The sequence below is a fragment of the Rattus norvegicus genome, chromosome 11 (assembly GCF_021556685.1).
Source record: "Rattus norvegicus strain SHRSP/BbbUtx chromosome 11, alternate assembly SHRSP_T2T, whole genome shotgun sequence".
Classification (NCBI taxonomy): domain Eukaryota; kingdom Metazoa; phylum Chordata; class Mammalia; order Rodentia; family Muridae; genus Rattus; species Rattus norvegicus.
Genome location: NC_141544.1, coordinates 3,655,200 through 3,669,748, shown reverse-complemented (window position 1 = coordinate 3,669,748; position 14,549 = coordinate 3,655,200). Strand labels below are relative to the sequence as shown.

The 14,549-nt window shown below is 42.1% G+C and overlaps 1 pseudogene; it reads right to left on the bottom strand.

Moving 5' to 3' along the window:
• Positions 1-5,945: 5,945 nt before the first annotated feature.
• Positions 5,946-13,801, bottom strand: LOC148002418 (large ribosomal subunit protein eL19 pseudogene; annotated as a pseudogene).
• Between the last annotated feature and the right edge of the window lie 748 nt (positions 13,802-14,549).

Genomic DNA, 14,549 nt, shown 5'->3' with positions numbered 1-14,549 from the left:
GAGCTTCCAGGGACTAAGACACTACCTAAACTGACCCTGAGCTCCAACCTCATAGGTACCAATGAATATCCTAGTAAGAGCACCAGTGGAAGGGGAAGCCCTTGGTCCTGCTAAGACTGAACCCCTAGTGAACGTGATTGTTAGGGGGAGGGCGGTAATGGGGGAAGGGTGGGGAGGGGAACACACCCCCAAAAAAAGAAAAAAAAGAAATACATTTAAATGAAAATTCTATACTTACAATTAAACAGAAAATCTTCAAGATTTTTATAAAAAAATTATGAACACTAAATATACTTACCAAAAAAAAAAAAAAAAAAGAAAAAAAAAAGAAAAAGAAAAGGAAAAAAAGAAAAAAAAAAGAAAAAAAGAAATATGGGCAATTGCATTCTAAACACGAGTATGCAATTGTATCTAAAACAAATGTACTTTTTGGATGCAGGAGAAATAAACCTGTTTTCTTAAACAAACTAATAGCCGTTATATTATTGGTGTGGGATACTTAATGCTTAGCTTTTTTTTTTTTTTTTGGAGCTGGGGACTGAACCTTGGGGCCTTGTACTTGCTAGACATACGCTCTACCACTGAGCTTAAGCCCCAACCCCTATGCTTAGCGTTATTAATGAGGAGTATTTATGGGTCTTTTTTATTTTGTTGTTGCCACATACTTTTTCCCTCTTCTGATGAATTACTACAGGGTTTTTTACCATTTCTGTCCTCTTGAGAATATCCCTTATTTTCAGAATGTGTTTAACTACTTTTAGACTAAGATTGCTGAAGAGACATGGCTTCCTGGTGATTATGCTGTGTAAAGTTTCTCCTCTTGTGTTGATGTGAATGATACATTTGCTCGGTAATAAATTCTAGGCTAGTATCTGTATTCTTTGAAAACGTGTTGAAAAGTGATCCAAGCCCATTTATATATTAGACTAACCATTGAAAATTCAGGTGTTAGTCTCATGTGATCAGCTTTATGTGTGACTTATTCTTTTTCCTTCTCCATTTTTGTATTTCTATTTCTCTGTTCAGTTATGCTTTGATGATGATGATGACGATTATGATGATGATGATTATTTTATTTTTAATATTATTTACTATTATAATTATTATATTTATTGTTATTATTTCTTTTATTATAATATTATATTATATCAATATTAATATTTATTATTATTACTATTATTATTATGTGCCTACTTGATATTTTCTATGATTCTAGTACTTTAACAGGTATCTCTTTATGGTTTGGGGAATATTATTCCCAGAAAATCACATACAAATAGTTAATGTAGTTGCTTTTATTCTCATGCTTCTCATAGTGTCTTGAACTTATGAATCAGGGACCCTGCCTCAGTTGGTTCTGATTGGAAAATAGAGATACTGATAGCCAGTGTCTAGGCTGGGCAGGCAGAGCAGGAGTTTCAGGATGCTTGGACAAAGGACCAGAGAGTAAGAAGACATGGAGATTCTCCAGGACAGACTTTCAGGACAGAGAAGCAGCTGACATAGAAGAGTATGAAAATAAGCAGATCCAGGAGATCTGCCCAATGGTGTCCAGGGCAGGAAAGATGGGATATAGATTTTAGCAAATAATAACGTGGGAATATCAGTGGGGGATATTTTAGCCACTCGGAGGTGAGGAAGTGGCCTTGCCATTGAGCTGTTAAAGGCATAAAAAATATAAAGGCTGTATGTGTGTGGGCTCCATCCATAAGCCCCCTATTCCTATCCTCTTCTGCTGCCCTGTCTTCTTCAAAGGTGTTTCCCCCTCTGCAAAAAACATCGCCTTGCTGCCTCCCAGCATGACATTCTATTTACTGGAAGGTCCAGCCTTGGCACGACCAAGGGCTCCTCCCATTGGTGCAGAGCACGGTCATGCATTGCTACATATGCAGCTGGAGACGCCAGTCTGTCCATGTGCAGTCTTCAGGATGTGCTTTATTCCCGCGGAGATCTGGTTTGTGACGACTGTTGTCCTTCCTGGGTTGCAAGGCACTTCCGCTCCTTTAATACTTTCTCTATCTTCTCCAAAGGGGACCCTGTTCTCAGTGCAATGGTTGGCTGCAAGCATCAGCCTCGGTGTTTGTCGTGATCTGGAAGAGCCTCTCACGGGACAGCTCTATCAGGCTCCTGTGGGCATGCACTTGTTGGCCTCAGCAATGTTGTTTAGATTTGGGGGCTGCATGCATGTGGGCTGCATCCCCAGGTGGTGCAGGCTCAGAATGGCTATTCCTTCAATCTCTGCTCTAAACTTAATCTCCATATCACGTCCTATGAATATTTTTGATTCCCTTTTAAGACAGAAAATCCTCCCTTGGTTCATCCTTCTTCTTGAACTTAAAGCGGTATGTGAACTGCATGTTGGGTAATTCAAGCTTTTGGGGTATTGTGTGTGTGTGTGTGTGTGTGTGTGTGTGTGTGTGTGTGTGTGTGTTTAATTTTTGTATTTTTTTTGTGTGTGTGTGATTTGGTTGCGGTATGTGAATTGTATGTTGGGTAATTCAAGCTTTTGGGGTAGTGTGTGTGTGTGTGTGTATGTGTGTGTGTTTTATTTTTGTTGTGTGTGTGTGTGTGTGTGTGTGTGAGTGAGATTTGGTTGCCTCATTCAAGATGGTATTTCATAGTGTCATTCATTTGTTATGAATTTCACGATGTCATTGTATTTGATTACTGAGGGGCTCTCCATTATGTAGATGAACCACATTTTCTGTACCCATTCCTGTGGTCAAATCATCTGGGTTCTTCCTAGCTTCTGGCTATCATGAATACAGCTGCTATAAACATAGTACAACGTGTCTCCTGGTTCTATGTTGGGGCATCATTTGGGAATATGCCCAGGAATGGGATAGCATATACTATGTCCAGTTTTCTGAGGAAAGCCCAGAGTAATTTCTGGAATATTGTACCTCATTTCAATCCCACCAATAATGGAGGAGTCTTCCTCTTTCTCCACATGGTGATCAGCATCTGCTGTTAACTGAATGTTTAATCTTAGCCGTTCTGCCTGGTGTATCCTTTGATTTGCATTACCCTGATGAATAATGATGTGGAACATTTCTTTATGTATTTCCCAGCCATTCCAAGTTCTTCTGCTGAAAATTATTTGATTAGATCTGTACCCCATTTTTAATAGGGTTATTTGACTTTCTGGAGTATAACTTCTTGAGTTCTTTGTACATATTGAATATTAATTCTCTTTCAGATATAGGATGGCAAAGATCTTTTTTCAAGGTATTAGTAGACATTTTGTCAGAATGACAGCGTTCTTTGCCTTACAGACACTTTGCAATTTTACAAGGTCCAATCTGTCAACTCTTCATCGTAGAGCATAAGCCACTGGTTTGGGGTTCTGTTCAAGAAATTTTCCATAGTCATCACGTGTTCAAGCTTTTCCCCACTTTTTCTTCTTTTATTTTTTTTTTCTTTTTTTCAGAGCTGGGGACCAAACCCAGGGCCTTGCACTCGCTAGGCAAGAACTCTACCACTGAGCCAAATCCCCAACTCCCCCCCCCCACTTTTTCTTCTATTAGTTTGTTTATATCTCTTTTTTCTCGATGCCCTTAGTCCACTTGGACTTCAGCTTCGTACAGCGTGATAAGAATGGGTGGATTTACATTAATTTACATGCTGACATCTACATGAACCAACACAGGTGTTTACTTGCCTGTCTCTGTACCAATACCATGTAATTTTTATCACTATTGCTGGGTATTCAGCTTGAGCTTAGGGATTTTGATTTCCCCAGAATTTCTTTTAATTTGAGAATAGTTTTCACTACCTTGTTTTTTCTTATTCTAAATGAACTTGCATATTTCTCCTTCTAACTGTATGAATAATTTTGTTGAGATTTTCTTGGGGATTGCATTGAATCTATAGATTGCTTTTAGCAAAGGGCCATTTTTACTATATCAATACTGCCAATCCATGAACATGAAAGATCTTTCCATCTTCTCAGATTTTCTTCTTTTGGAGACATTAAGTTCTTTTCATACGGCAATTTCCTTTGCCTTGTTTGAGTTACACGGAGGTATTTTTTGTTATTTGTGATTATTGTGAAGAGTGTCATTTCCCTAATTTCTTTCTTGGTCTGTTTATTCATGGAAGGTTACTGATCTGTTTGAGTTAATTCTATATACAGGACGTTGCTGAAATTCTTTATCACGTGCATTAGTTTTCTGGTGGAAATTATGCAGTCACTTAGGTATACTATCATATCACCTGCAAATAGTGATATATTGGCCTCTTCCTTTCATATTCGTATCCCTTTGTGCTCCTTTTGTTGTCTAATTGTTCAGGCTAGCACATTGAGTACTATATTGAATAAGTAGGGAAAGAATGAATAGATGCGTCCAGTCCCTGATTGTAGAGGGAGAGCTTCAAGATTCTCTTCATTTAGTTTCATTTTTGGCTACTGGTTTGCTGTCCATGACTTTACTATGGTTGAGTATGGGCCTTGAATTCCTATCATTGCAAGGCTTTGGCTATGAAGGGGCATTTCATTTTGTGAAATGATTTCGCAGCATCTAGTGAGATGAAAATGTAATTTTTCTTTCATTTGATTATCTAGTGGATTATGTTTTTGGAATTACATATTGAACTATCCTTGCATTCCTGTTATGAAGTCTCCTTGATAGTGATGGATGATCATTTTGATGTGTTCATGGATTTGGTTTCCAATGATTTGATTGACTATTTTTTTGTCAATATTCATAAGGTAATTGGTCTGAAGTTCACTTTCTTTATTGGGTCATTGTGTGCTTTAGGTATAAGCGTAACTGTGGCTTCATCGATGGAAATGGGTAGTGTTCCTCTGTTTGTATTTTGTGGAATATTTTGTACAATAGTGGTATTTGTTTCTAGGAAGTGTTGATAGAATTTTCCACTAAAATCATTTAGTCCTGGATCTTTTCCCAATTGGGAGCCTTTTAATAATTGTTTCTCATTTTTTTAGGATTTATGGTACAGTTTAGATATTTTATCTGACCCTGACTTAACTTTGGTAACTGCTCCCTGTATAGAAAATTGATCATTTGATCCAGATTTTCTACTTTTCTTGAATATAAATTTCAGTAATACGGAATGATGATGTTTTGAATTTCTGCAGATTCTGTTGTTTTGTTTCCCTCTCATTTCTGATTTTGTTATTTGGATACTTTCTCTGTGCCCTTTTGTTATTCTAGCTCAGGTTTATCTACCATGTTGATTTACCCTTGGATCCATCTCCTGGTTTTATTGATACTTTGTCGAGTTCTTTGTGTTTCTCCTTAGTTGATTTCAGACCAGAGTTTTATTATTTCCTGCCTTCTGCTCCTCTCGGGTGAATCTGCTTCTTTTTGTTTTTGAGCTTTTTTATTTGTTGTCAAGCTGCTCATGTATGCTCTCTCCAGTTTCCCTTTGGATGCTCTCAGAGCTATGAGTTTTCCTCTTAGCTCTCCTTTCACTGTGTCCCAGAAGTTTGTTTGTTGTACCTTACATTCCTAAAATTTTAAAACATTTTTAATTTTTTAATTTTTTCTTTAGTTCTTCCTCTACCAAGTTATCACTGAGTAAAATATTGGTCAACCTCCATGAGTATTTGGACTTCCTGACATTTTTGTTGTTATTGAAGTCCAGCCTTAGGTCATGGTATTGTGAGAAAATGCATGGGATTATTTCATTCTTCTGTATCTGTTGATGCCTCTTTTATGACCAACTGTATGATCAGTTTTGAAGAATGTGCCGTGAGTTCCTGAGAATAAGGTATATTTTTTTGTTCAAGGATGAAATATTCTATAGATATTTCTTAAATCCATCCGGTTCAAAATCTGTTAATTTCTCTGTGTCTCTGGTTTCCCATTCCATGATCTGGCCATTGCTGAGTGTGGGTTGTTGAAGTCTCCCACGACTATTTCGTTAGCCTGAGCTTTTCCTTTATACATTTAGGTGCCCTTGGATGTATCGTATAGATATTAAGGATAGAGAATTGAAACTGGTCGAATTTTTTTCTTTGATGAAAATGAAGTGTCCTTCCTTATCTTTTTTTTTTTTGATAACTTTTGGTTGAGTTAGATACTGGAATGTATGCTCCAGGATGTTTCTACAGACCATTTTCTTGGAAAATTGTTTTCCAGCCTTTTATTCTGAGATACTATCTGTATTTGTCACTGAGCTGTTTTTCCTTAATGCAACAAAATTCTAGTTTTTCTTTATGTATAAGGTCTGTTAGTCTATGTCTTTTTTATTGGAGAATTTTGCATTGATGCTAAGAGATATTAAGGAAGAGTTATTGTGGTTTTCTGTTATTATTTTTTTGGTAGAGGTGGAAATATGTTTGTGTGACTCTCTTCTTTTGGGTTTCTTGAAAGAGGATTACTTTCTTGCTTTTTATAGGGTGTAATTTCCCTCCTTGTGTTGGAGTTTCCCATCTATTATCTTTCATAGGGCACGATTTGTGAAAATGTACTGTGCAAATTTAGCTTATCATAAAATATCTTGTTTTCTCCAGCTGCACTGATTAAAAGTTTTGCAGGGTATAGTAGCCTGGGCTGGCATTTATTTTCTCTTAGAGTTTTATAAAATCCACTCTGGATCTGACTTTCATAGTCTCTGGTGAGAAGTCTGGTGTAATACTTATATACCTATATATGTTACCTTATATGCCTATATATGTTACCTGAATTTTCGCTTACTGACTTTAATATTCTTTCTTTGTTTGTGCATTTGGTGTTTTGACCCTTATGTGAAGGGAGAAATTTCTTTTTTGTCCAACCTATTTGGAGAAATGTATGATACTTTTATTATTATAGGCATTTCTACCTTTAAGTTAGGGAAGTTTTCTCCTATAATTTGACAAGTGTCTGGGATTTATCTTTGACCTAGGAGTATATTTTAGTCCTTTAGATTTCTCTCTCTCTCTCTCTCTCTCTCTCTCTCTCTGTGTGTGTGTGTGTGTGTGTGTGTGTGTGTGTGTGTATGTGTTCATGTGTTGGGTGAGAGCAGGAAGCAGGGTGGATACATGGATTTCAAGATTCTCTGAAATTGGAGTATTTTCCTGAGCTTCTGGGTAGAGATAGGGCTGTGTGGGTCTGTTTGGTATATGATCATTAAATAGAGAAGGGCTTGCATTGTGAGGGCCCATCCCAAGCAAAATGGACAAATACCACATGGTTTCCCTCATTTTGGGGGCCCTGAAATTCTTTAAAGATTCATTGTGCTCATAGGAAACAGGAGAAGCAGGTCTGGGGGAGGGAGGGGGTTGAATAGACCTTGCTGGATGCAGAGGAAGAGGTGCTGCTCCTCTGTTAGCCAGCAGACTGGCCAGGACAGCATCAAGTGAACAGGCAAACCATCCTGTCATAACTTGGGGGAACCATGTTGAATTAGGATGAAAAGCATCTCTCCTGTCCCAATCCAGATTCCCCAGGGCCTCTGGGCCACCTCAGACACTGACTGACAAAGGCATCCATATCAGAGCTGAGAGATCCACATCTGAAACTAGTCACATTCCTCAGTTTCCCCTCTGGAAGACACAGATCAATTACAGTCAGGACCAGCTTAGGCACAGCCTAAGTTCCAGCTGCGTATTATAGCACCACCACCGCCCTTGTTAGTGAAGGTGATCTGGCAATGATGAGTGGTCTGCATTCTTGGGTTATGGTTATTCTAATACAACCACTATAGGAAACATCTGTTGCTGGACATAGCACCGGAGTCATGGCCATGCCTGGTGGTTTCTATTAATATCATTCATGAATCACAGGCTTATGTGGATGGAGGGGTGAAAAAGTTTGTGGCTGTGGGACCTCTTCCCTACTGGGGACTGAGCAGGACTTGGTCTACCCTTGACTTTCTCCAGTATCCTCCTGTTATGCCCTTTCCAATTAAGGTGTTAAATCAGAGAGAGAATGGGTCCAGGTGGTATCCTGGGGACCGTGGCTCTGACATCACGGAAGCATTGAGTGATCAGGCTGAATTAGCACACACTCGATGTTCTCATGCTCTTCTTCAAGCCAGTGGCCTCTGCACTGAGCCCCATGATTATTGATTAGTGAGTGAATGTGAGACTGAAAGGGGGTGGAGCTGCAGTATTGCCCTGTACAGGGCAGCCGAATGTCTTGCTGTTGGCAGAGCCCACATCGGAATGACTGTGGCTCCAGACAGAGTGCCCAGGGCAGAGAATTTAAATTATGATCCTTGAATCCCTAACGTAATGAGCCATCTCCCGGCCTCTGGTGTTTTGTCTGATGAGTCTGCAAGATGCATGTTTAATATGTAAGGAAGGGGAAATATGAGGAATGGGAAAAAGACAGTGTTTGTCTCCTCTGCCCACGCTCTCTGCTCCCAGGAATGTTGTGGCAATGGCAGGCTGCCCTCATCTTCTCACTGAACTGGACTTCTTGGATGTTCTCAGGACCTTGGAGAGGGCCAGAGACGCTGCTTTGTTCTGCAAGATGTTTCTGACTCTTGAAGGTTCTGGATCAATTCCAGGTGAATGGATACCTTTACCTCACAGAGAGGGAAATCAAGAGGCTCGATTATTGCACCAGCATCTGGGTGTGTGGGACCCGTGGGGAGGACTCTGTCCTTTGTCTGCAGTGGAGGGGACACTGGATACTGCAGTCAGACCCTGAGCAGTTCCTGTCCCACTCAGAGACCTGCATTCAGGAAAAGCTGGATCCCCTACTACACCACAGGGGGAAATCAGTGAGTTTATTACACAGAGAAGGTGACTGTCACTGTTTCTGATTTGAACATGGGCATTTAGAGAGAGTTTATACACAATTCTGTGGCTTTTCAGGCACCAATTTTCAAAAGATATAATTTACAGCAAGGTTGAAGGATAAAGTGAAGTTTAAAAATTAGGTAAAATATAGTGATTGAATATACTTGATTTATTTACAATTATTTTTTAGATTTATTTTGTTATTTTATATGTACCTGCACTTATGTGCGTGTGCTATATGCATATAGTACCCTTAGAGATCATAAGAGGGTGTCTGATCCATTTGAACTGGACTTATGGATGGTTGTGAGCTGCCACGTGGGTGCTGGGAATGGAACTCGGGTCCTCTGCAAGAGCAGCCATTGCTCTTTAGGACTGACCCATCTCTCTAGCCCGTGACTTGTTTCTCTTAGGTGATTTTCTTTTTGTAAATAAAGTTCAAAGATGGTTTTATGAGTTACATCGTTTGGGTGTAGTGATGAGAGTGGATTAGTAACAGCATGAAACCAGAGGCCATACACTTCCTGACCCCATTAAGGACAGTTTCAATTGTGTGTGGGCACATGCACACACACACACACACACACACACACACACACACACACAGACACACACACGCATGCTCGCGCATGCATATTGTTTGCAGATTCCCTTTGAATCCAGAAGAGGACCTCAGGTTCCAGGAGCTGATTTACAGGCAGCTGTGAGCTGCTTAAGAGGATCCTAAGAACAGAATTTGGGTTCCCTGCGAGTTTGGAACATGCTCTTAACTGATGGGCTCTCTCTTCAGGCCCATGTGTTTCTCAGCCTTGACTGAGATATCTTTAGGAAAACGTGCACTATCTCTGCAGGCAGCCTTGGCTGGGTCGGTTGTGTTGAAGTTTCTGGTGCTCAGCCATCAGTAGACAAAGGCTAGACCCCAGAAAATATCTTCTCTCCATTTTAGCGTCACCCTTAATTCTCCAGTTCCTCTATACTGTCTTCTTAGAATCACAGGCACAATGTTGCTTCCTTCAGGACTCTGGAGCTGTGTTCTCGTCAGTTGAGCAAGGACGTGAGGCTATGAATAAAGGTCAGCGTGACTCAGTGCCTTTTGCTGTACTATTTATGAAAAGTTTTGGCTGGAATTAGGGCCTGGGCTGGTTCAGGTGTGTAAATTAGAGACAGCCTCAAAGTCTCCTGAGTTGAGCCTCTTTTATAACCTTAGAGGCTCTCTGGGGAGCATGTCACCAGCCACACCACCTTTACCCCTGAGCCGATGGCTGAACACAGGCTTTGTGGCCGAGATACTTCTGCAAGCTGTGAGACTGTGCAGTCAAACTGCTGTCGGGTCCTCAGCTTCCCAGCTTCTGTCACATGCAGCTCTTCAGCTTGAAATCACAAACTGGAGGGGAAGAGAGCTGGGAGCTCGTTATCATGGGTGTCTTGGAAAGTGTGGGGGCGAGTTCTGCATTAATTAAGCCTCATTTGAATAATGAGCAAATGCTATTTATTTTCCTGGAAGGCTGCTCTGAGAGAAGCAGAGAGACTTCTCCTACAGGAAGCCTGGTAGCCCGTGGACCCGCGGCCCATATCTTGGGGCAGGAGGGGGAGGCAAGGGTCCTACTTTAAACTCTCTGTTATTGAAGGAAACACCCATAACTGGAACACTGTGGGGCGATTGTCAGCTGTTTCTGTGTGAAAAGGCCTGGGGTCAGCCAACGTCTTCTCCAGTCCTTTCAACGCTGCTCTCTGCCGTGCATAGGAGATGGCCTAAAATCTGCCCATCTCATCTCCCCAAACCATGTGCTCTTCTCCATCTGTTATGGGGCTGAGCAGAATGGTGGTGAACATGGGATCATGTGGCCACCTTAGTGGTCATGAGGGGGACTCCACAGGAAGAGAGGTGTTCTCACACCAAACACCCAGATCTGCCTGATCTTGACCTGGGTGCTTAAAAAGGACGGGCATCTCTGCACCAAAAAGCAATGATTCCTCTGTACATATGGATATTTAAATCTGATCGAGGCTCATGATCTAGTCTAGGTAAAACAAGCATCCTATGTGCATTTTCTCTGTGATTTTTTTTCAATTGGCTGAGCAGAGTGACGTCCTCTCTCATGTGGTACAGGAAGAAACGAGCCAGATTCCTTCAGCTCTGTAATTAAATCACATACCTTGATGCCTTTGGCTGCACCCAGCAATCTTCCTTCCTGGAACTACTTGCCCATCCGTCTAGGCCAGAATTCAGAGCCATAAACAAAAGTACAGAAGGCTCATGCCTGATTCTGTTGAGAGTGCGGCTCAAGAATTCACACATCCCGGCACTTACGAGGCTGCACACTGGAGCTGCACACACTTAACATTATGATATTGCAGAGGATGGGAGGGGCTGTGCACACATGCCAATTTCATACTTCAGGGTGATACAGGACTTCATGTTCTTGGGGTTTTGGAGCCACTGAGACCCAACGAATGTTCTTCACGCAAACATCATGAGTCTTTAAGCAAGACTTTAAAACAAAGGTGCAGTTATCATATATGTGAAGAGACCCTGTGGTGGTTTGAATGTGCACTGCCCAGGAAATGGCACTATTAGGAGGTTGGCCTTCTTGGAGGAGGTGTCTCCCTGTGGGGATGAGTTCTTGAAATCCTTCGCCCAGCCACGTGGGAGACACTCTGCTCCTGGCTTCTTTTAGATGAAGATGTAGAACTCTCAGCTCCTTCTCCAGCACCATGTCCGTCTGCACACTGCCAAGCCCTCTGCCTTGATGATCATGGACTGACCCTCTAAACCTGTAAGCCAGCCCCGATTACTTGTTGTCCTTGGTCATGGTGTCTCTTCTCAACAGTGGAAACCTAACTAAGACCCCAGACTGGATATTTCATGGGATTGCTCAAATGTCCTTGGCACCATCACTCTTTTATCTTCTGCAATGGCCCCACCCAATCCCTATCCAGTCCAGGGTGCTCCTGCAGTCTTGGTTCTCACAGGACTCCCCTATACAAGGCACTTTCCCTCAGAGTCTCCTAGTGTCTACAATACCACCAGCCATGGCATCCTCTTCATTGATAGGGTGAAGTCTATTCTCTAGGATGGTCACCAAGTCTCCCATGTGGTTTTGTAGAGTAGCAAAGCATCTCCAGGGACAGGGCACAGATTCTGGGGCTTAGAGAGACGGCTCAGCCACGATGAACACATGTTACTCTTGTAGAGGACCCAGGTTCTATTCCCAGCATCCATATGATGGCTCACAGTTGAACTGTTGGCCAGTTTCAGAAGATCTAATGCCCTCTATTGGCCTCTTCAGATATCAGGCAGGCACGTGGTGCACACAGTTCCGTGTAGCCAGAACATTCACACATTCGATAATGTAAACACATATAATATTTAAAAGGTATGAGCTTTGGGTTATGGGCATGGGTGATGCTGAGCCTGGATCCCATCAGCTCTCTTTTAAGGGGAGGAGGGACACCAGGAGTTTGGAACCCGGTGGCTGTAGGTGAGGGAGCACCGTATGGTCATGTCAGTATAATGCCTCCTGGTTAGGAAGTGCTCATCTCAGGGCTCTGATGGTGCCCATGAGGCAGAGGTATTAGCACTGAGCTTGGGAACAGTCAGCACTTGGGCAAGGTGGCAGGTTAATGACTATGTCTTTCTTCAAATACAATGAAAGAGGTTCTTTTCCCCGTGTTTTCTGTCATCATAGAGTTCTAAAAACCCCCATGGTCCAGATGAACTTAATTTGAAAGTCATTACAATGGAGATGCGGGAGGTGTGAGCTGACAGTTCATTAAAGAAATATTTGATGAGCCAAGAAAAAAGTGCCAAAGTTAACACTATAAACACGATTAATGAACAGGGTGGCTGCAAAAATTCATAAAAGAAAATAACAACACAACATGCAGGCTTTCATCTCTGTTCGCTGGACATGCTGCTGACAGTGTGTCCTGAATTGTCTGCATTAAATGGTTGAGGCTCTAGTCAGGCCCACATGATGTTATCTCTCATCTGAACTTGACAGGAATAACTTTATGTTTTTTTTTGTTGTTGTTGTTGTTGTACACACGTTCCTTATCCATTAATCGATTTAGCTGATGTGGGCTTTGCCAGCCAGTCAGGGATGAAGAGGTTTAATGTGTTTCTTCTTTAAAAACAACAACAACAACAACAACAATAACAACAACAACAACAACAATGACAATAGCAGTAGCAGCAACAACACCCCAAAACAAACAAAAAACCAACAACTTTGTTTTTGTTTTTGTTTTTAAACCTCAACAACTTCATATTCACCAGAAATGTAAACTGGAATTCATGTTGTCTGGTGGGTACTTGTTCCTCTCTCTAGAGCGCTATTGTATTAGGGTTTCCAAGGAACAGAAAAGGCAGAATGAATACACTTTGTCTTAGTTAGATTTCTATGGCTGTGAACAGACACCATATCAAAGGTAACTCTTTTTTAATTTTAAGGCTTGTTTTATTTTAATGACTGATCATGTGAGGCCACAGCAAGGTCACTATGCACAGACGTGAAGGAAGCTTTATTTATTGGTCGCTTCCTCCTTGGACAGTCTTGATGATCTCCTCCTTCTTGCCTGGAGGTGCTCCTCCCACGCGTTTCTGTGCTGCCTTGGTCTTAGACCTGCGAGCCTCAGACTGGTCAGCCAGTAGCTCCTTGCAGGCCTCCTCTGCCTTCGGTTTGAGAATCTGCTGCATAAGAATCCATTGGTTTTTGAATACATTCCTTTTGACCTTCAGGTACAGGCTGTGATACATGTGGTGGTCAAACTTCTTAGATTCCCAGGATCTCCTGAGATGCCGGTTCAGGATCCTCATCCTTCTCACCCAGGTCACCCTCTCAGGCACCCAAGTTTTGGCAGTGCCCTTTCTCTTCCCTATGACCATATGCCTGCCCTTCAAGGTGTTTTTCGGCAGTGAGCCTGAGGATGGACAGTTACAGGCTTCCAGATGATCAGGCCTTCTTCATTCAGCTTCCTGATCAGCTGACAGGAGTTGTCATTGGCGACTGTATTGGTCTCATTGGGATCCAACTTGACCTTCTATTTAGCAGAGTGGAGGACACTAGAGGCATGGCTCTTCTGTAGCCTGAGCATGCTCATGGCTGCAGACGCAGCGGCCAAGGTAACTCTTATAAAGGACAAGATTCCATTGCAGCTGGCTTACGGTTTCAGAGGTTCAGTCCATTATCATCATAGCAGGAATCATGGGAGCATCCAGGCATACTTGGTGCTGGAGGAGCCCAAAGTTCCTGATGCACAGACAGCAGAAGGGACTGTGTGAACCACTGAGCATAGTTTGAGTATATACAAATCTGAAGGTCCAGCTACCACAGTGGGACACTTCCTCCAACAAAGTCACACCAACACCAACAAGGCCACACCTAATAAAACAAGGCCACACCCACTCCAACAAGGCCACACCTACTCCAACAAGGCCACACCTACTCCAAGAACGTCACACCTTCACCAACAAGGCCATACCTCCTAATAGTATCACTCCTAATGGGTCAAGCATTCAAACACACCAGTCTATGGTGGCCCACTCCTATTCAAACCACCAAACACATAAAAGGTAATTTGGCTTACAGGACACTGTCTGGATAATCCAACAATGGCTGTCTCATGCAAGGGTTCTGAAAACCCCATTGTCTGCTCAGTCTATGATGCTTGATGCCTCAGCCATCTTAACGTGGTACTGAAGGCATGTGAGTTTCTGGAGGCGTTGGTCTTCAATCTACCATGAGATATCAGAGAAGGTGGTTCGAATATTACCAAAGGAATGCAGCAGCCACAGGTGAGATTAACTTGCCAGTGGGAGTGAAAGCAGACAGACAAAAATCAAAGCCTC